Source organism: Monodon monoceros, unplaced genomic scaffold (genome assembly GCF_005190385.1).
Source record: "Monodon monoceros isolate NGI ecotype Baffin Bay Population unplaced genomic scaffold, NGI_Narwhal_1 Super_Scaffold_4, whole genome shotgun sequence".
NCBI classification, from domain to species: Eukaryota; Metazoa; Chordata; class Mammalia; order Artiodactyla; family Monodontidae; genus Monodon; species Monodon monoceros.
The window spans coordinates 79,159,101-79,183,510 of record NW_021703781.1 but is presented as its reverse complement, the minus strand read 5'-3'; positions in this window follow the sequence as shown (position 1 = coordinate 79,183,510).

Here is a 24,410-nt window from a genome sequence, read left to right as displayed (position 1 = left end):
AGATTTAGTATTGGAGAGGTCATCACAGTTGGGAGAAATGAGCTAGGAGACTATTACTATTCCACGATCTTTGAATCTCAAGGTGACATCATTATTATTTCTCTATATCTATAATGTGGCACTGCAACCAGCTTATTGCTGTGTTTCTCATGTAGGGGAGAAAGATCAATTATATACAGACCTCAAAATGTGAACCGTAATGCCCAATAAAACTGTCATTATCAGTCCCCACAACTTTAGTTGCCTGCTTCCAGGTCAAGTTGCTTTAAAAAGATAACTGACGCTGAAAGGTTGAAGAAAGAGCATTCATTCTAAAGGGAGCCATTTCTTAGCCAAATAACTGAAGCTCTTTAATAACGCTGGCTAACTTGGGTCCGAAGTGAAAAAACCACCCTAATGGTGAGCTTAGCCCTGAGGATACTTAGAAGAAAGAATGTGCCCTGGCGTCCCCCTTTGAAAAATGGGTCTGTTACGGGACTGCCCTCCACCTCAAGCCCTCTTGAGTAAACATAAAGCAGTCCCTTGCAATCATATTTAATTTTTTCCTATTTTCAACCAGAGGTGGAAAGATATCACCAAAAAATAAAATGCGGGCTGGAGCAGTGTTTACAGCGCTTCCCTCACCATTTGTTACCACTACATAATCAGCGATAAATCTTGCTTTCTCTGGAACGGGATTAAAAAACGCCTCTACATTCAAAAATATTAAAATGGAACAGAGCTGTTACTATTGCGAAAATCCCTTTTTTTTCTGCCCCCAAAGGGTCCCTGCATGTTTAAAACATCTTTCTGACTTCAGAGAATTTTACAAGCCTTCCTACCTACTTTTTACTTCCTACTTTTTAATTAAAATGTTCCTGTTAGTGTCAGACCTCTGAAACATCACGTTTGGTTTAAAGGTTTAACGGTCCGTAGCATTTGTGATTTTTGTAAGGGGGATACAAAAGTTCTATAGATTTCCGTTTTCAAGTGGTGCTGGTACAGTGTGAATCCGGCTCATCCCTGCTGGTTTTCCACGTTGCCCCGTGCCCTTCCACCTGCTGCACCTGGACACGCAGCTACCGCTGAGTCTTGGGGGTGGGGCCTGGCTTAACAAAAGACACCCTGGACCCTGGACCAGAAGCCATGTTGGCTTTCCTCAAGGTAATTTTGATAATGATGAGTGATTTCTGCATCTGTCATTTATAAAATTCTGTTTTATTATCATTATGGATAATATAGATGATACTCTCCACAATAATTCTCCGCATTATTTCCCTGAATTTTCCTTAATATGTTATAATTTTGTATTTATTGTGAAATGATGATCTCTAATCTGAAATGAAGTATGTCTGTGACAGTCACGTCACCAGCTCCTTCCCTCCCTCTCTTTATAGCAGCCACCTTGGGGTGCAGGGAGCCCAGCCAGGGACCTGCCATCTGAGCATGCTAAAAGGAAGGGTAGGGACCCAGCGTCCCTGTGGATGGGGCTGAGCTCTGATCCCTACCCCTAGACCAGCTTCACCTGCTTCCTCCTGTGGGGAACAGTCAGGGGCTTCATTATGGAGCCGCTTCTAGCAGGTTCCTATGCCTTGTGTCCAAACGCATCCTGACATGCGTTAAACAGCAGAACGAGTGGTTAAACTCTGAGGAGTGGTTCACATCCCCGGTGGTGGGCACTGAGGACAGGACGGCAGTGAGTGAGCCAAATTCCACGCGCTCAGGAAATGTGCTTGGCTGGATGGGTTGAACGCACCATTGTTGGTAATGTTTAGCCGAGAGAAACACAGAAATCATTCTTTTCAAAACATCGAAGGAAAATTAATGGTATGGTGCACACAGGAGTCCAAGACAAACACATAAAACACAACATCATAAATACACATTCACAGCAGACAATGTTGGGTTTTTTTTTTTTTAGCTACAAGGACTATATTTTAACCCCCTGTGTCTGACACCCAAATTCTCAGAAGTCCTTCCACCTCTGAGTGGAAGTCCCTGAGGGCAGACGTGGCCAGTGCATGAGGCTCCACCGTTTCACTGAACTGCCCAGTGCAGACCCTTGGTCCCTGTATTAGTTTCCTGTGGCTGCCACAACAATGTATTACCAACTGGGAGGCTTCAAACAACAGAAAATTTATTCTCTTAGAGTTCTGGAGGCCAGAAGTTCAAAATCAAGGTGTCAGCAGGGTGGGTTCCTTCTGGAGGCTCCAAGGGAGCATCTGTTCCCGGCTCTTCTCCCCGCTTCTGGTGGCTTCCGGCAATCCCCGGCATCCCAGACTCGTAGACACAGCCCTCCAATCTCTGCATCCATCATCGTGTGGCCGTCTTTCCGGCCATTGTGTGGTGTGTCTGTGTGTCTCCGTCTCTCACATCTCCCTCTTTGTATAGGAGACCAGCCATTGCATTAGGGTCCACCCTAATGCAGTGTGACCTCATCTGAACTCGACCACATCTGCAAAGATCCTATTTCCAAATAAAGCCACATTCACGGGTACCGGGGGTTAGGATTTGGATGTATCTTTTTGGAGACACAGTTCTACCTGCTATTGTCACTACTTGTCAAATGAATGCACTGCTCCTAGGTCAGTGGCATCCATGGGCCATGGGGAAGGGCCTGGCATGGCTTTGAACACCCACAGCTGTCCCCCAGGTATCCAACATCTTAGAGAGGATTTCTCCAATGCTTCCAACAGGCTGCTAACTTCTCTTGCCCTTCTCCCTAGAGTAGCCAGGGATTCCGGGATCAGTGCTGTCTGGACCTGGAGCCTAAGGAGGTAGGGAGGCTGCAGGGCCTGTGCAGAGGCTCCAGGCTGGGAGCTTGGCGTGGGAGGAGTGGGCGGCTGCCCAGGAGCATGGGCCCTGGTCCCACGTCCCACCCTGGGGTCCGCCTTTGAAGTTGGAGGAGAAATCTCTCACTGCAAGGACAGAGCAGAGGAGGGAGACCCAGGTGGACTCTGCTCTCCCCACTGATACCCTGATCAAAGAGAGTAGCTTGGGCAACGCCTAGCAAATAATGAATAATGGCAGAGTCAGGCCAGCCCGACGGGAGACCTGCCCGCACGGCCGGTCCTTCCCTGTTCTTTGCACCTGCCTGAGCCCTGCTGGGCTGGGGACTGCACCAGAGAGGGAGGCGGCCCCTTGCTTTTTGTTTTGTTTTTAACATTTAATGTCTACCATGCTGTCCTGAAGATGCTCAGTACTGACACAGGTGGAACACAAATGGGCAATGTCAGCTGCTGCCTTATTACGCACCCGAGCCTGGGAGAAAGTGGAGGCAGAGTGTGTACCAGGAGCAGGTTTTCAAGGGTGGCGATGCTGTAACACTCCGAAGCCTTCTCCCTCCAAGCTTTCAGTGGCTGTATCCCCTCTGGTCCATAATCACAGCTAATGGGCTGGCCACAGAGGCATCAGGGACATAAAATGGTCTAACACTACATTGACTATAAATAGCAAAGCCATAAGTGACATTACTTTGCAGATAAGGAACAATCACGTCATTGAGCAAAGGTGTTTAGTGTATCCGTCACCCTAACTTTGATTTATTGCAAGGCATTTGTCTGTCACCAGCACAACGGAAGCTATAATGCAACTCAAGGGTTTAAAGAGAAAATTAAGATGAATATTGCTGCTAGCACTTTGGTTTGCACAGATGCAAAATGGGTGGGCTTCCCTCGCTGCCTGCAGGGCTGGCCTCAGCCCAGCTTCCCAGGCCCAGAGGCTAAAGACTGCCTGTGGGTGACAGAGAAGTTAGCCCCGGGGGCTGCAGACCGAGGCCGCCCAGGGCGGGAGGCAAGAGGACCTCACAAGCAGGGTTTCTGGAAAGGGAATAATGCATCCTAAACGGCCAGGGCTCCCCCTTTGATTTTACCCCTGAAACATGGAAGTAATGATTAGTTATTTTGATGAACGTTGTTTTAAAGTGTTGTCTTGGTAAACACAACCGCTCCTGTATTCCATTCAATTTTAATCCAGAAAGCAATTTTGGAAAACCTGCTGTAAACCAGGCACTGAGCCAGGCCTGGAAAGTTTAATGATGGATAAGTCACAGTTTCTCTCCTCCAGGGGCTCATGACCCACAGTGCTCAGTGTGGAGTAGCTGCTGGCGGGGTGAGTGGGAGATGGATGAATGAATGAATGAGGGAGAGTGAGGGTGGTGTATAGATTCCCAGGGGCACGTGGGGATTCAGAGGCGGGAGGACGTTCTCTCTGGTTGGAAGGATCAGGAAAGAGGAAGGGAAGGAAGATTTTAGAGGGCCTTAGAAGGCTGGAGAGGCGTGGATGGTGGGCGGGGGTGAGGCGTAGGAGGATGGGGGCACAGAGCAAATCACCGGATGGCTGAGGTGAGCACCCAGCTCACGCCCAGGTGTGGACTCTAAGGGGCTGGTGGGGAAACCTCCAGGGACAGGTAGATCTGGTCGCCATCTTCACAAGGGGCGGAGATGGAGAAAGAGTTGTTTTATGGAGACGGTTAAAAAACTCAACGAGGCACAGAATTCATCTCTCTTCAGACTTGTGGTTACTAAGTGCCTCCTTGGAAATGAATGAGACACTATCCATCTATGATAATATTAATCTAATGATTACTCACCATAGGTCAGTCGTGAGTAGTCATTAAGTACCTACTGTGCGCTTCACTGTGTCGGGCCCTGGTGGTCAGGGGAAGGAAGTGGGGCCCTGCAGAAGCCCCCAGCCCACAGATCCCCCAGGACCCTGACCACTCCCACTCACCGGGACACACTGGGTGCCCCAGACAGTTTGCAGACCGCTACAGAGGGAAATTCCATTCTCATCATTAGGAGGCATCTCAGTACTTCAGGTAGTATAAGCATCTCTACAGTTTAAATTTAGGAACGGCCACGCTATCTCAGGACAAATGAAAGAAACACCAAGTGTGCTCAGCGCTGTTCCTTCAGGTCTGGATTGGTAAGAAGTGATTTCAATGCTGCTCTGGTCTTATAACCAAGTGCTCAAAAATTCTTTGAACATTTGAATAGCCTCTGTGGTTTGTTCTCTGCAAGCAGCTATTTCAAAATGATTCAGCATTTCACTGCAGTGCTTCAGACCAAACCAGTCCCTTCCGAACTGGTCCGAGTGGAGAGACATCTTTGCTAACACACGGCCGGTGTAGAAAGGTGACGCGGTGCCGGCTCTCACTCAACCGGCATGAGCCTGCCTGGCCTGCTCCATCTGCTGAGGGTCCAGGGCGGAGAAGGCAAATTCCCACCTCCCATGGGACGTTCACTTCCTTACGGTCTGGACCAATGCTAGAGAGGCTACAGGAGAGAGCAGGGCTGGGGCCTGGGAGGACAGGCCGCCCAGCCCGTGTCCAGGTCTCAGTCCCTGCTTCAGAACCCACAGCTGGAGAAAGGGCTGCCCACTGTCAAGGTCAGCTGTAGGGCAGATCCTCTCGCTTATATAGGGCCCCTTTGATAGGGTTGCTGTGCACCCCAGCAGGGTATCTATTTAGCTCTTCCTAATCAAGCTCTCATTGGTTTTTGCTAGTATATATCTCAAGAATATACTTACTCTTTAATAAACTGAATGTCAGTTTTTACTCCAAGTCCAATGTATGGGTTTAAAGAAAGCCATTTTCAGGTAGGTAAGCATCAAAGTCTATGGACTTTTGGCAAATGGTATAGGGGGCCCTGTTTTCTTTTGACTATTCTACTCATTCCTCGCTGTAAACCGTTTCTAGTGCCCTGGGTGAGACGTAGGGGAACCCGTGCTGGTTTCCCAGCTCTGGGCACCCAGGGCCCGCCCCAAGCCCTCTCTGCTCCATCATCTTGGGAGAGGTAGCCTTGCGATGCCTTCCCTGGGCCTCACCTTTCCCTTCCTCTGCTGCCCTGAGCTGCGGTCCGGGGTCCCCGCCCGGTGCAGAAGGTGCTGAGTTGCGTGGGCTCCATGGTCCATCCCAGCAGCCCCTCCATCCCTGGGGTGAGCCCTCCCTGTGCCAACTCAAGACACTCCATCCTTGGTCTAAAACTCAAGACACTCCTTCCTTGGTCTAAAACATGACCACAGCATCCAGGCATTAACAAACTAAACGGAGTCATTTTCTCAGACGCCCCTTTCCTGAACTAGCAAGTGGAGAAAAGAGAACTTGTATATTTGATCCACCTGTAGCCTAGATGACCTGGGGCACCTGTGCGGCCCACCTGGGAGAGGTGGCACCAAGATAGGGATAATAACATCAATAATAATATACAAGTGATTCACATTTGTGGAGTGCTCATCGTGTATCTTTCAAGCATCACGCTGAGTGCCCTGTATTTATGATCTCATCTGATCCTGCCAACTCCCCCATGCAGGGCCTGTACTATGAATATTCCCCTGGTCCAGACATCTGGATCAGGGTTAAGGAATGCCCCATGACCACAGGCTTCATAAGTGTCAGAGCTGGGATTCAAAGGCAGCTCTGGCTGACCCCAAAGTCACAGGGAGTGAAAGTGCAAGGGCCCCCGAATAAATCCCACCCATTTCTAGGCATGGTGCTCCAACTTTCGTGGGTGTCAGAATCACCTAGGCAGCTTGCCAAGAATGCAGATTCCTGGGCCCCACTTCCAGGGAGCCTGATCCTGTGGGTGTGGTGGCCTGGAACCAGGAATCTGCATTCTCAGGCAGCTCTGCTGGGGTCCCGAGCTTGGCCTCCTGTAGTTGGGGCTTATCTAGTCCTTTTCCTCTTGCCTCAAGCTGTGACTAGCGGAGACCAAGTCTGCTCTGGCCTTGCAGCCTCCCCAGACCTCCTCCCTTGCCCTCTGCCAGCCCTCCCTGAGGCCCAGAGGTTCTGACTGCAGACAGTGGTGGCTGGGGTGAAGGGTAAATGTCCTCTGGAGACTCACATTCACCAGTCGCCTGAAACGACCATGTGAGGTCAACCCCAGACACGAGAGCCTCTTCGACTCGCCCCTTATCTTGGATGGAAGCTGTTTTATTTCCCTCCTACTCTGAACCTGGGGCTCAAGCACAATAGCCTTAAGAGCAGGCAGACAGGTGGGACACACACTGTTGGTTTGTGTTGCCCCAGCAGACTGGCTCCCCTCAATCCTTTCCTTTGCTATGAGCTAAGTCAGGGTATTGTGCATAAAAATTACCTGGGATGTTTGTTAAAAGTGTTGACTCCTGGGCCCAATTGCAAACATATTGAGTGGGAATTTCTGGGGCTGAGGGCTGGATATCTGCATTTTTAACTAGCTTCCCAGTTGAGTCTGGTGCTGTATCATAGGGACATGTTTGCTTCAAGAAACAGAATGCACACTAATGACTGTTTGCCCTGAACAAATAGAGGTTTGGTTTTCACATGGAAATCCATAGGGAGGCAAGGGCTAGTGTTATTCCTGCTGCCCAACAGTGCCATCATGGCCAAGTCCTTTCTGTCTTTTCAACCCCGAGTTGGTGCGTTGGCTTTTGTCCTGAAGCTCTTTGCCTCGTGGTTGCAAGATGGCTGCCACAGCTCCAGACAGAGCCCAGGTCTAAAACAGAAAAGACGAAGAAGGGGGAAAAGAAGTGTGCTAGCAACATTTGCCCCGTCTTATCAGGAAAGTTAAAGCAGTCCCTGAAACAACCCCCTTCGCCATCCCACAGCACAATTTTGCTTAAATTTTATTGGCCAGAATTAGGTTTCATAACCACTTTTCACCACAGGGGAGGATGGGAAAATGCGGTAAAGCATTGAAATGATTGCTTCAGGCTAATCATGACCCATCACTTGGAGCTGGACACAAAAGCTGGAATCTGCTAACAAGTACAAGGGGGGATTGGCAACCCACAGTGTCTACACACTGGTGCCCACTAGAATTAAAAAAGTCACCTTCTTAACTTGGATGATTCCTGCATGGCCAAGACATAAGGAGGGCCTTAGAGGCACACAGTTCCCCCTCCCTTCAAATCACCTCTGCTCTCATCTTAACAAGCCTTAAATAACAACTTTCAATCAACTCCAGAAAAAAAAAAAAACATTAAAACTTTAGTGATTAAGAGGACCATCTCTTTGGGGAAAAATAAAGCTGGGATGGAAAATTAAGTGGCCCAGTGTGCTTATGGTACTAAATTCAAGCGTCAGAAGAAAGTTGCTTCTTCTCCCACTGGTCGCATTGATTCTAGAAGCAGGACTCACAGGCATGCTGGTCGCTCAAGTTTTCCAAGGTGCCAGCATGACACATTTGGCAGGTCAGGAGGCAAGAAGACAACAACAGCAAACTGAAAAGGAACTTGGAAGAGGGACAAAAACGATGCACTTTCTTCACATTGCAAAATAGAGTGCCATATACCAAGTCTCAGCACAAAGACTTCTTGGAGGGTTTTCTGGGAAAACTTTAATGTGAATGGAATGTCAATTTTCCAACTTCTGTCTACAAGCAGGTAACAAGAAACGTCCGTTCGTGGTGTTTCATATCACCGGTGATTCAGATTAACGCTTGCCTTCCTTCACTCGCTTCTCTCCTAGTTCTACAAGCTTGCCTTCCTATCCGGTGGAACTTACATTTATTTGTAATCTCACTGCTTACACTCCACTGAACAATAAAAGAACAATAAACTTAATAAAAAGCCCAAGTGATTGGAAATGGCTCTGGGAATGGCAGTCCAGTATGAAAGCTATAAATTTCCTTGTGTGCTCATGACAATGTCAGCTAATTTTTATGAAAAGCCCATCACGGAACATGGCACCAAAGCACTGTGATCTCTTGTGTGTCAGCCTTCAGACTTCGCCTGATAACAAAGTAGAAAATGCAACATAAGGTGGCGTTTCAAGCCACAGGTTAATCTTGAAATGCTCACTCTATCCAGGAACATTTCTTTTCTGACCCTGTCTTACACCTGAACTTTGAGCTAATCACTCCTTTTCTATACCGTTACACAATATCCACTGGTACCATCATGGGGGGAAAATCTAGGAAAACAACCACGAGAAATATTATCTCATATGATGAACTTGATTGGTCCACATTAGTGAATCTAAGGTAGACATAATTAGTCCACGGAACAACAGCGGTGACCATGGAGCCTAAAAACGTAATCTGAAACCATTATCTTCAACAATACACTTTTAAATAAACCATTGGGGGCCCGTTTCTCATCCAGTGTAACCTAATGGGAATACACAGTTACTCGGTCGCCCCATGGGATTACAAAGAAGAAACTGGGATTCCCTTTAGTGCTTGAAAATATCCTTTCTGCCTAATCATTAACAATGGTTTCTAACCTGCTCTGCAGATCCCAAAATATGCTGCATGTTCTAGAAAATCAAGCTGGTTTAACAGAAAAATTCTTTGGCCAGATGACTGAAAGGAAAAATCTTGAAGAAAAATGCTCTGTGTAAACGAGCGAGGTATCGGCAGGGGTAACTTATCCCCCGGCCACAGAGCGTTTGTAAGCTTTATGGCTGCGAGCTGAAGAGTGGAGCCCATCTGTCCTGACTTTGTGTGATTATTATCATCAACAGATAACGCTTTAACATTTACGGTCCCCCAGGGAGGAAGGGTAGGGCAGGGGGAAGCAGGGCTGGGGGCCATTTAGAACCCACCCAAAGGTCATTTGTTACATGGTTCCCCATCAGACTGGCCACCTCATCTCAGTGTCCCTGCCGTCTGCCCTGAGCCTGGCACCAAGTAGGGTCCATTGACATCTCTGGAGGAGGAGGGCAGGCTCCCTGGGCTTCGGCAGCCCCGTTGGGCCGTTGATGGGCAGAGATCTTACCTGAAGCTCCTGGAGCCCCTGGCGGGAGGCGATGGGAGTGCAAATCCAGCAGGGAGAGATTCAGAACCCGGGACCCCAGGGCCCGGCTCCTCCTCTCCGTTTGCCAGTGCCTGGAATGTTCTGCAGACACATGCTAGGGACCCAGGCCCGAGGGCCGCAGAGTGGGCTCACTCTGGATTGGCTCATCCTCCACCTTGGGAAAAGGGCCCTTCTGGAGCCACTACCCAGAAGCAGTGCCCCTGCCCCTGACCAGATCCACCAGGTAGCAGGGGAGGGCTCTAGGCACGGAGCCAGACTCTCAGTGGGTGGCTGGGAAGTTACCCACTATCAGAAGGGGCCCAGTCTCCAGGCTTCCCAGGGGGTCCAAATCTACCCAAGCTCCCTCCCTCAGGGAGGTTCCACAGCCCTCAACCTCATCAGGTCACAGTTACCTGAGTCCTCACCTGCCTCCTACCTGGGCTGTGGGCAACCTGGGTCGAGTGCCCACACCTAGAGCATCCCTGCTCATCCACTCATCCCAGCCCAGCACCTGCTGCAATGCTGTCCTCAATACACGTTTGTTTTCACCGTGTGTTCAAATACAACTTACCATCATGGTCTTTTTTTCTTTTCTTTAAAAATGGGAATCTTCATTTCATATGCAAAAGGCCACGCAGCTTGCAATTTGAATAAGTAGCATATCGTGTACCCTCAGCTTAAAAAAAAAAACTTGGTGTTTATTTCTCCAGAAATGCACTAACATCACACAAATAAAATTAAAACCACTTTAACGAAGGCTGAAAGTTAATACTAAATGGATCAAATCTCAGCGCTTAGCAACACAGCCTTTTTTTTTTTTTTACCATTTAAAGGGTGTTTAATGCTTAAGAGGTGGTGCCTCCTTGTGATTAATTACCAGGCTATGCGGCAGACTCGAGTCTTACGAAAGGCCACTTATTGCAAGTTAGGCTGCAAGAGTAACGCTCCCTGTAACATCAGCAACTGCAACGTTTCCTAATTCCTACTAGAAATAGGACTTAAACTATACCTGCTGAGTTTATCGGGAGGAAATGCAGCTTTCATTGCCTTCTGCAAAGCCATTGACTTCACAAGTTCTGCATTATGCCATCAGCCCAAGATCACATTATTATTGTAAACTAGACACATGTATATTGCTCTGTTTTGTCTTCCAGGCTGTACAACTTTGCAAGTCTTAATTTTCACCCAGTAAAATCCACTTTGGTCTTCTGTGTCCAAAGCTAGGCTCGCAGCTGTACTCCTGAGAAAAAAGGAACATATAGATGGAGGGGTAACTAGATTTATAATCCGTACCTGTGTGATTAAGAGACAGCTTTTGATTTCAATGAAATGACAACAGCATCATAGATTTTGAAAGCAAGACAAATATGGGGCGGAAGCGACGTTTATGAAACACACGCGTGGAGAGAAGTGCTGAGATTTATTTCTCAAGTGAAAAAACATCATCCAATCACAGTATTCACTTTTGTGGTTACAATTTGCCAAATGATCTCAAATCTTGTTAATTAAAAAGGGGGGGAGGGTAACATGGCTAAAAACAGCAGAGATGTCTTTTGTGCTTTGAAGTGGAAAGATGCCTGCCGATTTTCTTAGGCCAACCCACCTAAGGAAAGCAAGTGCTCAGAAATATTTAACCAGTGAGTCTTTTCACATTTATTGATTGTTCTCGTATGTACCTCTAGTTATTAAAACTTGATTTATAATAGACTATCAAACTATTTGAGGCTTCTTTTCTTTTAAAGTTTCATGTTCTCAGTATTTGATTTCTAGAGTCTGAAAAAAACGAACTGGTGTAAAGTAATATGATTTTTTTCCCATGACCAGAATAGTTTAGGGAGCCACACTGCCTCTTACCCAATGCTTGGCTTGAGTTTTTAAAATTAAGGGTTTTTATCTTGCCCACAATAAGTATAAGGGTGAGGATGAGATTGGAGACATCTATTTTGGCTCCAAGCCAGCCCATACTGGCCAAGAGACAAGTTTCCTATAATTTGAAGATCTGCAGTAAAAAATGAACTTATTGTTTTTGCCAGCCTTTATTTAGCTGTTTGCAAAAAAAGGTTTCTATATTGCTCTAAAGAAAACCATTCTCATAACTTTCAATTCTACAAGACAAAAGAGTTTTTTATGGCGAATGAATGTACAAGGTTTCTATTTGAGATTTCTGCTTCGGTAGTTGTAATATCCCATAGTTGCACTGATAAAACTAGGATCGCTTGTCTCCTGGAGTCTCATGTCTCCCTTTTAAATATAAAAAAAATGTACTTACTGTGATAAAACTAAAGAAACATGTAAGTGATGTCTCCTACATGTTTCCATGGCAGGAGCTGTCACGTATCTTGTTTTGAATATGGTTGAAGAGAACTAATCTCTGAACTGAGGAAAAATCAAGGCAAAACATACAAAACGTAAAACACATTATAAATGTATTGGCAGATCAATGGTTTGACATTTTACTCTTTGAACTTACAGTATAAACGTAGAACGTCACGTCACATGTCTAACTTAGGAATGGTGGCACAGCCTGCTAGCTGTCCTCCGGTTCGTATCGTCACCTTTGCTGGTGGTGACTTTTTTAGGGGGCTCTTGAGTGCCCAGAATGAAGACCACATCTTCCTGTGTCCTTGCAGCTCGTTGAGGCCACAGGATTCAGTTTGTCAGTGGGATGAGGGCACATTCCTGGCTGTGAGTGTAAGGACAGCCCTCCATGCCGGCTACAGAGTGTTTAGGTTAAGCGGGCATCTTTACCAGTGGAAGAGGGAAAATCTCAGGATCGGTGACGATCATTGCCACTGATTAAACACTTACTGTGTCAGGCACTGTTCTAAGTACTTTATACCTATTATCTCACAACAACCTGATGGAATAGACACAACCAGTATTCCCATGTTACAGATCAGCAAACTGAGGGACAGAGAGATGACACAACCAGTAAATGGCAGATTTGGGATTTTTTTCCCAGGTAGCCTGGTTTCAGAGTCTACACACTTAACTGCCACTCAGTACCACGTCTAGCGATGGCAGAGCTTCTAGAGAGGACCCTGGGTCCCTACACCATGAAGGCGCCACATTAACCCTGTCCCACCTATAGCTGGGACTGTTGTTTTGTTTCTGAAAGGCAGCCAAGCCCATATCTTCATGAATGAAAGGACAATGGACAATGCACATGACTACTGAGGAAGGTAAGTAAAGCTGGTCTAAATGTCCATTTGAAATGAGGCAAGAAACGTACAACTAAAAACAAGTCAAGCCACAACTGATAATTGAACCTCAACTCCAAGAGCTCTGATATCCAAGAGAATGTATTTACGGGGTCTCAGTCCGACCCTCAAAATCCACGGTCTCATTCAGAGGAAAACTGTGCTCCCCTTGAGAAAAAGTTGCACGTCAAATGGTTGGTTTTCTAGAATTTATCTTTTCCCTTTAACTTAATAGAAGAATAGGCCCTCTCCTGGTAAAAATTATATGAAGGTTGCTTGTTTGGGAGGGAAGGGGGGGTAGATTAAGGTAATATTGAGTTTTTACGTTATTTTGACTTTGCAAATGTTCAGAGCCATTTATTTTGGTTACATTAATTTTGTTGTAAACCTTTTTGTTTTTCCTGAAGTTAGTGATTGCCTCATTTTAAAAAACTTGTGTAATTTTAGTTGCTAAATCTCTTTGCTTCTAATCCCAAATCTTTGCCTGGGGTATAAAACTTTTATTAATGCAGTCACACATCAGGTAATTCATCAGTTCCATTTTTTTAGTTGCAGGCATCCTTCCCAGAGTCCTGTCTTCTCCTGTTTCAGTTTCCCAGTAACATTCTATGAAAAGCTGTATGTGAGGTAAGCTCCTGGGACCTTGCATAAATGAAAATGCTCAGTCTACCCTCACACTTAACTAATCACTTAGCTGTGTACAGAATTCTAGGTTGTAAGTGATCTTATCTCATACTTTTTAAGGCATTGCTCCCTTGTTACCGAGCTTCCAACATTGCTCTTAACCCTAATTTTAATTCTTCTTTTTCTCCTTCCTCCTCATCTTTGCAGGAACATTTTAAAATCTTCTCTTTATTCCTGGTGTCCTAAAATTTCATGATGATATACCTTAGTGTAGGATTATTTGTATTCATGGGACTGTGCATTTGGTGGACTTCAATCTAGTGACCAATGGCCTTTAGGTCTAAGGACATCTTTAAAAAAACAATGCTTTCAATCATCTCCCTTCATTTGTTTTGTTTTCTCTTTGTGGCACTCCTGTTTAAATATTTGACCCCCTTGATTAATCCTCCTAAGTTTCTTATCTTTTCTCTCCTATTTTCTCTCTCTTTAACATTTTGTCCTTCTTTCTTGGAGCTTTCCTCAATTTCATCTCCCAAATCTTCTACTGCATTTTAAAAAACATTTGTAAAATATATTTTTAGTTTCCAAGGACTTTTTATTGTTTTCTGAATGTTCCTTTTAAAAAAATTAGTCCTACCTTCTGGTTTTATGAATGTACAAACCTCTCATCTCTGATAATATTAATTGCAAATTTATTGGCCATTTCATTCTGCTCACTTCACTTTGTTTTCTCTGAGTTGTCTCACTGTTTACTTATTTTGACTCAAATTAGTGGCTTTCTTCTAACACGTGGGCACTGTTGGCTGTCTGGCACGAGGCCCTGCAGAGGTTTCTGGAAACGCTGTCAGTGAGTGGGGCTTCTGGACTGGTGGCTTTGCCGTCTGGTACTCAAATAAAGACTGGCCATGCCATAGGGGTGGGGCAGAGTTCAGCATCAGAGGGTCTCTTCTTTTGAATGGGCCAGTTTCTTTAGAGAACAATCCCCCCAGCTCTTATCTGGAGGCTGTAAGTTTTAGGAGCTGAGAGGAGAAGCAAATGGGGCATCGCAGCACTCAGCACACAGACTCTCACTTTCCTGCTTTCAATATGGCGCCTTGCCTTTACCTTCACGTGGCCCGGTGTCCCCAAGTCCACAGTCTTGGGACCAGCCCATCCAGAAGGCAACCTTCTGCCTCTCTTCTGCCAAGGTGGAGGAGGGGCCGCTTCCGGGCAGTCTGGGCTGGGGGAAGGGAACTTGGGGTCTAAGGGGCTCTTCAGGAAGCCTTCTAATCGCTTCTGTATTTTGAATCATTATGTGTACTGATGCCTTCAGAGGTACCAGGTACCTTCAAATCTGAGCCTTTCTGGAGTTCTGCAGCATAAATTGACTTAGTTCTGATTGAGTAGGTAGGCTTCAGCTATTTGTACTATTCTAAATGTTTACACTCATCTGTCTGCTTTCTGTCACCCAAAACTTGGTATCTTTTCTTGTTGCCTGTCATCCCCTATCCTGTTTTCTTTGTCCTTATGAGTTCATGACTTTTTATAATTCCATTACTGTCATTTTAGTGGTATTTCAGGAAGGGATGGACATAAACAAGTGTGTTCCATCTGCCATAGTTAACTGGAAGTACAGTTTTTACTCTCTATTTTTATTGAAAAATGATTATTTTCAGGGGTGAAAAATGATGAAGACAAACAAAATTATTTTAGAAATAAGATTATTTTTGTTAGGCAAAGAGAGGATATCATGAGATTCAATTCTGATTTTGCCCTTTTTCCTTTTTACTGTAGTTAATAGAAATGAGGTGCTGATGACCAAGAGGCATTCACATTGCAGAACAGCTAACCATGGAGAGAGAGTTCTATTTATTTATCGGTGTCTCCTTTGAGAAAGCGGTGTTTCCACCTGTCCTCATTTGGTTTTATTTTCTGTTATTGTGTCCAGAGGGCCCTTGATCATCAATACTGAATCTCAAAAGAAGAGATTCATTTGCTCGCAACTCTGACTAAGCTGTTTGATTTCACATTTTCTTTTTAGGACTAGTAATGTGGTTTGGGCCAAAAGCTCTCATGGGTTTAGATAATTCTTTATTTTGGAGTCTTGGAGAACTTGAAGACTGTGCAATCATTTTCCTGCAACATTCTGAATGGTTCCTTTTACTCAGGTGATCAAGAGGAGACAGACAGGATCCTCACATTTCTCATGTTTGAGCGTAGAAAGGGTTTCACAGCAGGTCGGTCATTCTGCCCCTGGAGACGTGGGTGACCCTCAGCAGCCTGTCCTTCAAACGACACTGGAAAATACACCTCACTTAAGCAATATGAAACTTTTCTTGGATGACTCCATATTTTTCAGATGTGCATCTCAGGTTCACTTTGTTCCAACATTTTTTTTTTAATGCTGGGAATGAGCTTCCATATTCCACAAAGATACGACCACAGAGATGTGAACTAGGGTCCCTCCTTGTAGGACCTAAACATTAGGTGCTTCAGAAATTGAATTCTTTGTTTCAGTAAACTGGAAGCAAGTGAAACTATCTTTGAGAAAGTGGGTCAAGCCCCATTCGGACTCCTTCTCACCAGGGGAAGCAGCGTTTCTCTATAAATGGCACGGCTTAATCACTGGGCTGACCAGGAAATCATTCTCCCTTCAGTATCCTTTGCTGTTCCTGTGACATCCGAATCCCACAGTCGGTGGAGGGCCAGCTCTCTATATCAGAGAAGAGGCTTCATGCACCGAAGCACGAAAACAGCTGCAGAGCAGAGAAAAGATAGGGAAACTAGACATTCTTCATGTTTTTCATATTTTCAAAGTATTATAAATAACTTCCCTATCCCCACACAAAATGGACTTCCCACAAAACTTTCACATGCAACACAATTAACGTAGGACATGACTGACTTCGTTTTATCATAGAAATGTCAGACAACAGCAGTCTGGATATATGCATGTAGCTCACATAACCTGCATAGCTGTCACCTGGGCATCTCCAAACTCCTTGGGTTATTCTATCCTTTCATATTTGCCGTAAAAATGGCTGGATGTCCTGTCTCACATACTCTGGGAAATTCAGTACCCTTCCTCTCTCCTAAGGGTTTGGTGGTGTTTCAGGTACTCCAGGTCACCTCTTGCTCTGACTCCTACTTCCCCTGAATTCTTGAGCTCAGCTGTTCCCTCTGCTTTTCACCCCCTGCTGGCAGTCGCCCTTGTCCTTCACTTCCCCAGCGTTCTCCAGCCCCAGACTCTCGTGCGGAGTGGGCTTTATGGAAGGTTTGGAGAAAATGGAAAGAGGTTATAAGCCATCACAGTACAAAGTGCAGTTGAGTCTGAGCTCATGGCTATCATTGCCCCCAAAATCCGTCTGACATCCCCCCATGGGGAACGTCTCCCTGTCTGGGTCTCCTGTGGAGGCCCTGAGTGCCACCATACTTTTGGCTTGAACAGCCCTCACCAGGGACTCCTCTCCGCCCACGCCCCAGGCCACTTGCCTCCCAAGGTCTTGGGTGTCGGCCCCTCTCCAGCTGCCGTCTCTTGGGTGACAAGACAGGTAAGCAATTTCTGTTTTACTCTTTCCTGACCTCATCTCTCTCAACCAAAAGGCCTAACAAGGTCTTCTTCTAACCCCCAAATGGCCATCTATCCCCCAAATGAATTTTGCCATACCTGAGAAATCAGGAGCTGGGCATGCAGTATTTGCTTTTAAACAGAAGCTGTATTTTCTTCTCACCCCATCCATTTAATATACGGAGAAAAATGTTTCTGGAATTGTCAGTAATAGCACCTACCAGTGCACATGGGCTCTTCAGGGATGGCGTTTCCTTCTGCAGAACACATTACAACCCATTCCGTGAAGTGTTGAGTCCAAAGCCCATTTCGCCCCTGCCTCGGCCCTGACAATTTAGTGCACCTGCATTGGAGTCGCTGCTGTGGACTCTCCGAGAGGCCATATGCAGATGAGGCTTTAACTAAAGCAGCTTTGCTTTGTCCTTTTTAAGGAAAGAGTGTGATGTTCCTTCTATCAATTTGGCCGCCCAGCAGCTGGTGTTCAGAGGTGACCTTGAAAGCACGTGCTAAGCGGCCACCGTGCTGCGAGGCAGGGAAAGCACCAGTCGTGGGAAGACGAAGTTTTCTGGGAGCCATGGGACTGGCGGAAGGGCCTAAATCTTCAGTTTGTGCAAAACCGTCCTTCCTGTCCAGAGATCGTCCCCACAGCTGGCCACGTGGCCACAGCCTGTCCTGTGCTTCTCGGGAAGCTCACTCCCCGCAGACGTGGAGCCCGCCCACGCCCGAGCCGCGCCTGCTCGTGAGTTACTGCTTGCAGTAGCCCCGTCAGATACGCACCGTTATTAGAACCCCTGTGTTCACGGGATGCATCGCTTGCCCAAGGCCACGTACATAGTAAACGGCAGTGCTGGGATCCGAAGAAAGCTCCGGATACGTGCCTTACTGGTTTCAGAGCCCTCCTCCACTTGGGAGAATGCCTTGTTTGCAACCCCTAATAACACATTCATGATGGGCCACGAGGGCTCATAACATCCCACTGTGTGTCTGTTTGTATTCAAACCTGGCTACGTTTATAGTTCGGTTTTATCTATGCTCATCTGCGGAAGGACAGATATTAAGAGAAAGAATGTTGCTCCTGGGAAAGCAATCATAGGGCAGAAAACCTAAGCCCACCCCATGGAAGGTAGGTGCCCTCATCATTCTCTTCAAACACGCTGGCTTCTCCCCCGGCTGGTGCTTATCTCAATTAACAAGTAGTAATTATTTGCTTGTTTATTTTTTTCTGTGTCCTCCACTGTATCTGCAGCTTCTAGGTGGTGTAGGACCTAAAGGACACAGTGAGATTGTGGTTGAATGAATAAGTGGATGAATTTTAAAGACACAGAGATGATAATTCATGTATCCCTCTTCATCTTTTAATAAGCTGGCCAGGAATAAAGATGCATCGTCATAGTCCTAAAAGTTTGTTTTCACAGTACCTAGGCTCAGAAGACTGCTTGCTTCTATTGGAACTGATAGATGCTTAGCAGGATTAGCCAGCCAAGGATGCTTCTGGTCTTGTTTCTCCAAATCATTTAAAGTAAAAAGTTCCCACAGTTACTAAATTTGAGAATTAAAAAAAAAATTAATACCTAGTTCGTTAGATTATGACTAAGGAGCTTTTACTAAGTGTTCGCTTTTATTGACAAGGCTCCCCTTAGAGTTAGTTGCAGGATGTACTTTTTATTTCGATGAACTTTGAAATGAAAACAAATCTTTACTCACTATCACTTAAGTGTTAAATCTTTCTCGCCACCAAGAGTTCCTAAGTAGAACATAGTTGTATAAACCGGAAGCAGAAGAAAGGTGCTCTTTGGTGAGACCTAAGACGAAAGTCACAAAAAGAAGTAAACTTTTTAGCATCCGGAGGCTTTGAGGCACTGATATGTTTATGACAGCAGTTATGAGGTCAAGCCCCGTATTACATGGATGGGGACGCTTGTGACACAAACCTTGGACAGACCCTTCTTCCTAGAAATAAATGTGTTAGTCGGATTTATTCATGGCAAGGGACAGAAAAGCAACTGAAGTCCAAGGAAATTAGTTGGTTCTTGACATTGAGGGTCCGAGCTCTGGCACAGCTGGATCCAGGGGTCAGAGACTATTGTCGGTCTTTGTTCTCTCTCTGTCTCTGTCTCTGTCCCTCTCTCCCACACACACTGCTGTCTGGGCTTGACCCCATTCTGCATACAGCTCCTTCCACGGGGCTCGCACAGGAACCAGCTCCAGACACCCTTGGATGGCTCTCAGAGCTTTCATGCCCGAGGAAGAGGGAGAGAAAAGAAAGAGGTAGTCTCGGCAGCCTTATCTCAGATCTTTGGGAAGCCTTTCACTGACATCTTCGTGAGCTGCGTCTTTTCCTGAACTGCTAATTGGGGCCAGCGGCCGGGGCTGACTTGGGTCCTGTACCCGTTCCGGTGGAAAAGGGAGGCATCCTTACAGATGGGGCCAGTGCAGAAACGAAAGGGAAGCTGCCATGGGGGGAAGATGCATGGATGAAGAGCGAGCAGATTAAAGTCGCCCAGTCCACCCAGGTCAGGGGTGGAGAAAGGAACAAGGAAGGGGCGCACAGCCTGTTGTATAGAAGGCACTCAGACACTGTTTCAAGTTGCAAAGTAGGTGAAAGAAAGGTGTCCCTTAACATGCCCAAGTTTTTAAATACCTGGTACCATCTTATCGCAAATTTCAAATGTTACCCAAATAACTTGGATGTAAATTTATTCTGTTCTCTAAATGGAACTATTGAAAACATCTCAGTGATTTGATTTATTTGCTCTAGACAATATCTAGTATATGTTATGTTCCAATTCACAGCCCTGTTTTAGCTACTCAAGTCTGTATCATCCATATTAATTTATTAATTCCTAGGTTTATGACTCTAGTCCTTTCTTTGACTCTCAGTTTGCTTTCCAGAGCTTTTCATTCATATCCAACCAGTCAATCAGTATTTATTGAGCAGTAAGTGTTTTCATGTGTTACTGTATTACTGTAGGTGCCGTGAAGGAATTCAGAGGAACGTACAGAGAGACAAATTTGTAATTTAACCAGAGGATGGACAAACCTCTGAAAGGGTGGTGATGAGTAAAAAACAGCCAGTGTGATGTTATTAATATGAGGGAAGAGAGAACACACCAGAAACTTCATGCACCAAAGGCCCAGCAGAAAATTCAAGTTCGGAGAAAAACAACTTGAATGAAGGACAGAAGCTGATGGAGGAACGCCTTCTCCCTTTGTCCTCCAAGGGGCTGTTCCAAGACACTTCTCAGAAGGCCACTACAAAATCCTGGCAATATCGCTTCTGCCCCCCACTGGTCCAAGGTGGGTGGCCCGAGGGTGTAAATGTCCCTGTTCTCCCAGGCAGTGCTTATGTAGGTAACAAGAAAGTCCTCTTGGGCAGCCTGGGTCAGGAAGCAAGAGATGCTCAGTGACGTCCAATGAGAGATGCTGTCACCAAAGTGACCAAAGGTGGTCAGAGCCTGTGCACAACAGGTGATGCAGTGACTGGAGACGGCGGGGCTGAGAGAAGCTGCAGAGGTGCACAGAGGGGAGGTGGACGCTGGCAGGTCCAACATATGGCCCAAGACCCACCCATAGGAGACTGGATGGGGGCCAGAAACCTGTCCCTGGACTGGCCAGGGGCCTCGCCTCTACACCATGTGGCCAATTTCTGCTGACAAGAGAATAAATGGCAATAAAATCAGAGGATCTGCCCGTTTGGATGCAGTGCATGCCAACAGACATCTTAATGCTGGTTAATTTTATACTGGCTGTATTCTCTTGAGTGATATGTACACATAAGAAATTCTCATGGTTAAGTACAAATGTTAGAAAATAACCAGCACAGAAGATATTCTGCTATCCCCAAAGACCCCAAAGTCCTCAGCAGAGAGAAGACATTCTGCTTTCCATAAACTTTGTAGAGCCGCAGAATTTGTTGGTAGGGCTTTGGCCTTGGGAACCTTTATACAATCTTCAAAGGCATAAGGTGCCTGCAAAAGAACCAGCACAGAACCAGCTACTGAGACGGGAGCCAAGCACCTGATTGGAGGAATTGGGGTGAGGCTTTCACATCAGTCAGATTGCTCTCAGCATCCCCCACAGCAGGAGGCGGAGGCCAGACAGGGGGAGACGAGCGAGGTGCTCGCTTTGGGCTCAGAATCTAATGGGTGCCTGAGAACCCAGCAACCAAAATTTATAAACCTTCAATGCAACATTTAAAAAACCAAAAGGAATCCACTGTGAATCAAGTATCACCATTTTGCATGGAGACGGGGTCATTATTACTCATGTGTCCTCTGGCCCCAGTCTCTACTATGGTTTGACGCAACACTATTATTAATTAATCTGCATTAATCTTTATTTCTTAAAATATTATCTATGGATTATGGCATTTTGGGCACCACCTCAAAATCTGTGCTCAAGGTGAGTGTCGCACTTTCCTCCTCCCACTTCCAGCTCGGCTGGGAATATTACTAGGAGCCGTCTAGACCGGTAATGGATGCTCTGCAGTTTGGCCCATGGTATCATAGGGTTATCTCAGATTAACCTTGAGTATTTATCTTCTTTGTTATTTCATTTTCAACACATGCTCCATAGGAATAGAAACCCTTGCTTTTCAAACCGTGGGACTGCTTTGAGCCCCTCAACTAATCAACGTTTCACGATTCCACCTCTGAGACAAGCAGAGAGGTCCCAGGTCACGCAGCTGACCAGGGCGTGGCTAGCTGGCTTGCTGTCCCTCTACCCGCTGGGCCACCTGCCCTCCATCAGAATGGGGTGTTGCCAGGTGCTCCTGGCCTCTGAGTATCCCTATGAATACTTGGGTGTCCCTACGAATTGGAAGACAGCCTCCCTTGAACTCTCAGCCACAGACCAGGAGGGAGGCCCGTGGTCAGGGTGGGACGTGGTCAAGTTGTCTCTCACCCGGAGAGCCAATGCTGAAGGAGAGATGTGGAGGGGAAGCCAGACGAAGTCCGAGTGTGGGCACGATTGAAAAATGAGGATCCCCTGATGAGAAACGGGTGCTTAGCAAAGGGCAGCCTGGCCCTCGCCCAGCCCGTCTCCCTGTGAGGAATGGGGCCATCTTTCACCTGCCTGCCTGCAAAGCTGCTGCGAGCGCTGTGGCCTGGCTCCCCGCCCCCCCACCCCCCCGCCCCCCGGCAATGAATTTGCTGCTTCTTAATGTAAAACCTGCCTTTTCTGGTCATTGTGCCGTTTTATTTACGGCCTGTCTTTGGGGGGCTCTTGATCAATAGATTGAGTCCCACAGTATATTTCTTCCTTTCAGTGGTTCTTGGCTCTATTTTTAAATTACATGGGGCTGCTAATGATCGCGCGCCCTGCCCTTGAGTGAGTGGGGTCTTTGGCTGCCGGGCGGCCGGGTTTTAAAGGCCTCATGGCAGCAGATTAATGCCGGCCTCCCAGATGATTCCATTCCTGAGCTCGGCTTCTGCCTGGGAGATGAAGGAGGGCAGGCGGCTGGAGGGGTGGGCAGCAAGGAGCCGTGTGGTGACACCCGGCATCTGTCCTCACTCTTGGGTCCTCCAACTCGGTCCTCGTTTGGACAGTTAGAATTACTGAGGGCAAGATGCCGGGGTCCTTCTGTTCGTCTGCTGACCCGGAAGAATCTCCAACCCAACGTCCCTCCAGGGTGCCGTGCCCAAGTCAGGCCCGGGGAGACATCACCTTGCAAGGGCCAAGCTGGAGCCGTGAGCAGGGGGCGTTACCGTAACAACTGCTCGTGGGTCCCAGGGGGGCCACAGCCAGGGGTCACAACTGCAGCCTAATTTGCGCAGGACAGAGCGCAGCAACAGCGTAGACGCAGATTTGTTTGATCCAATTAAATTATTGTTTTCATTTTCATGCAAATGAAGATAAGTTCTCTTGGCACGTGAAATGTGCCTTTCATAAAAGCTGCAGCTTCTGGGCTGCGAGCAGAATGTGTTCACTTGGGTTACTGGGGTGGGTGGTCCTGGAGCTGTGTGTTGCCAAGTGCTTCCGACCGGAGCCCCACAATTCCCACTGATTCCGTAATTCACGGGCCAGGTATCCTCACACCTCCACTTCGTTGTGCTCTCAGTATTCCACAGAGCAGCCTCATCTCCAGCTATCGATTACAGCTGTATTAATTTATTTCCCCGGATCTCTCTCCCCACGCTTGTTGGGGGCACGCTCACTTAAAATATATGTATTTTCCCCCTTGCTGGAGGCTTTCACGAAACAAGGCTAATATTCGGCACTTGGGATTCAAGTCATGGCATCTCGCAAAGTTTGGATGTATTAATGAACAAAAATAAGAGTGCAGAGAAACTGGAAAATTGGCAGGCGGTTGAGAGCAAGCCAACAGGAAACTGTCTGATTATGTGCATGGGGGCAAAATTAGTAAAAGAATTTGAAATTGTCTTGTGAGCAGAGATTCTATTGTTTGCAAAGAATAATTCCATCTATTTTAACATTTTCAAGTGCAATTCCATTGGTAAGGGCTCTTCCTTTGATTGTGAGTGATGTTAATTGAAGGGTGTGGCTCCACGTCTGTTTTGGCCGTTAGACTCACATCTTTTGTTTAAACACTCAGAGTGCTGGCTTTCCTGCCCAGCCTCCCTCTGTGTTTCTGTTTTGGTGATGTGATGACAGACTTACAGCGTTTCCTTGTGTGTATGGTAACAGATGTTTATGTGAATAACAGACTTTTTTATGAAGGCATACACTTTATAGCCAAATACTAATTAAAAATAATTGCATGTAAGCATTTTTGTTTATTCCCTGTTGTGCATCTTTAATCATTTGAAATCACCTGCACTTGGAAATTGAGGCAAAGATTTGATACTGCAATTATAAGACGCCATCTGACTATATATTAGGTAGAAATAGCAACATATTTGAGGAAAAAGAATATTAAAGCAGAATGCCAGGTCATTCTGAAGTCTCTTGTACACTGGGTCAAAATACTAATACATTACTTTGTTAAACTAATAGGATTTTAAGGCATCATTCAGCCACCAAAACAACTGCTTCATGAATAATATCCTATACCTGACACAGTTTGCGCGCTAACAAGCTCATTACAAGTAGGTTTTAATTAGAGGCGTAACAGATGGTTCCCGATAAATATAGGCAGTGGCGACTCCCTGGCCTTTTTTTTTTTTCCCTTTTAAAGACAAAAATTGCAGGTAATTGAGAGACTGGGAATCTTAGTTTGGGTTTAATAGTATGTGTTCAATTAAAACAAAGTGTAAAGTGCCAGGAATGGGACTCAGATAGTGCACACCGAATAAAGAAAACAGGGTTAAAAACGACTTTCCTGTTTAGAAGTGAGCTTCCCCAGGCCGTGGCAGGGATGGGCCACGTGTAGCCCCTGGTGACTCACC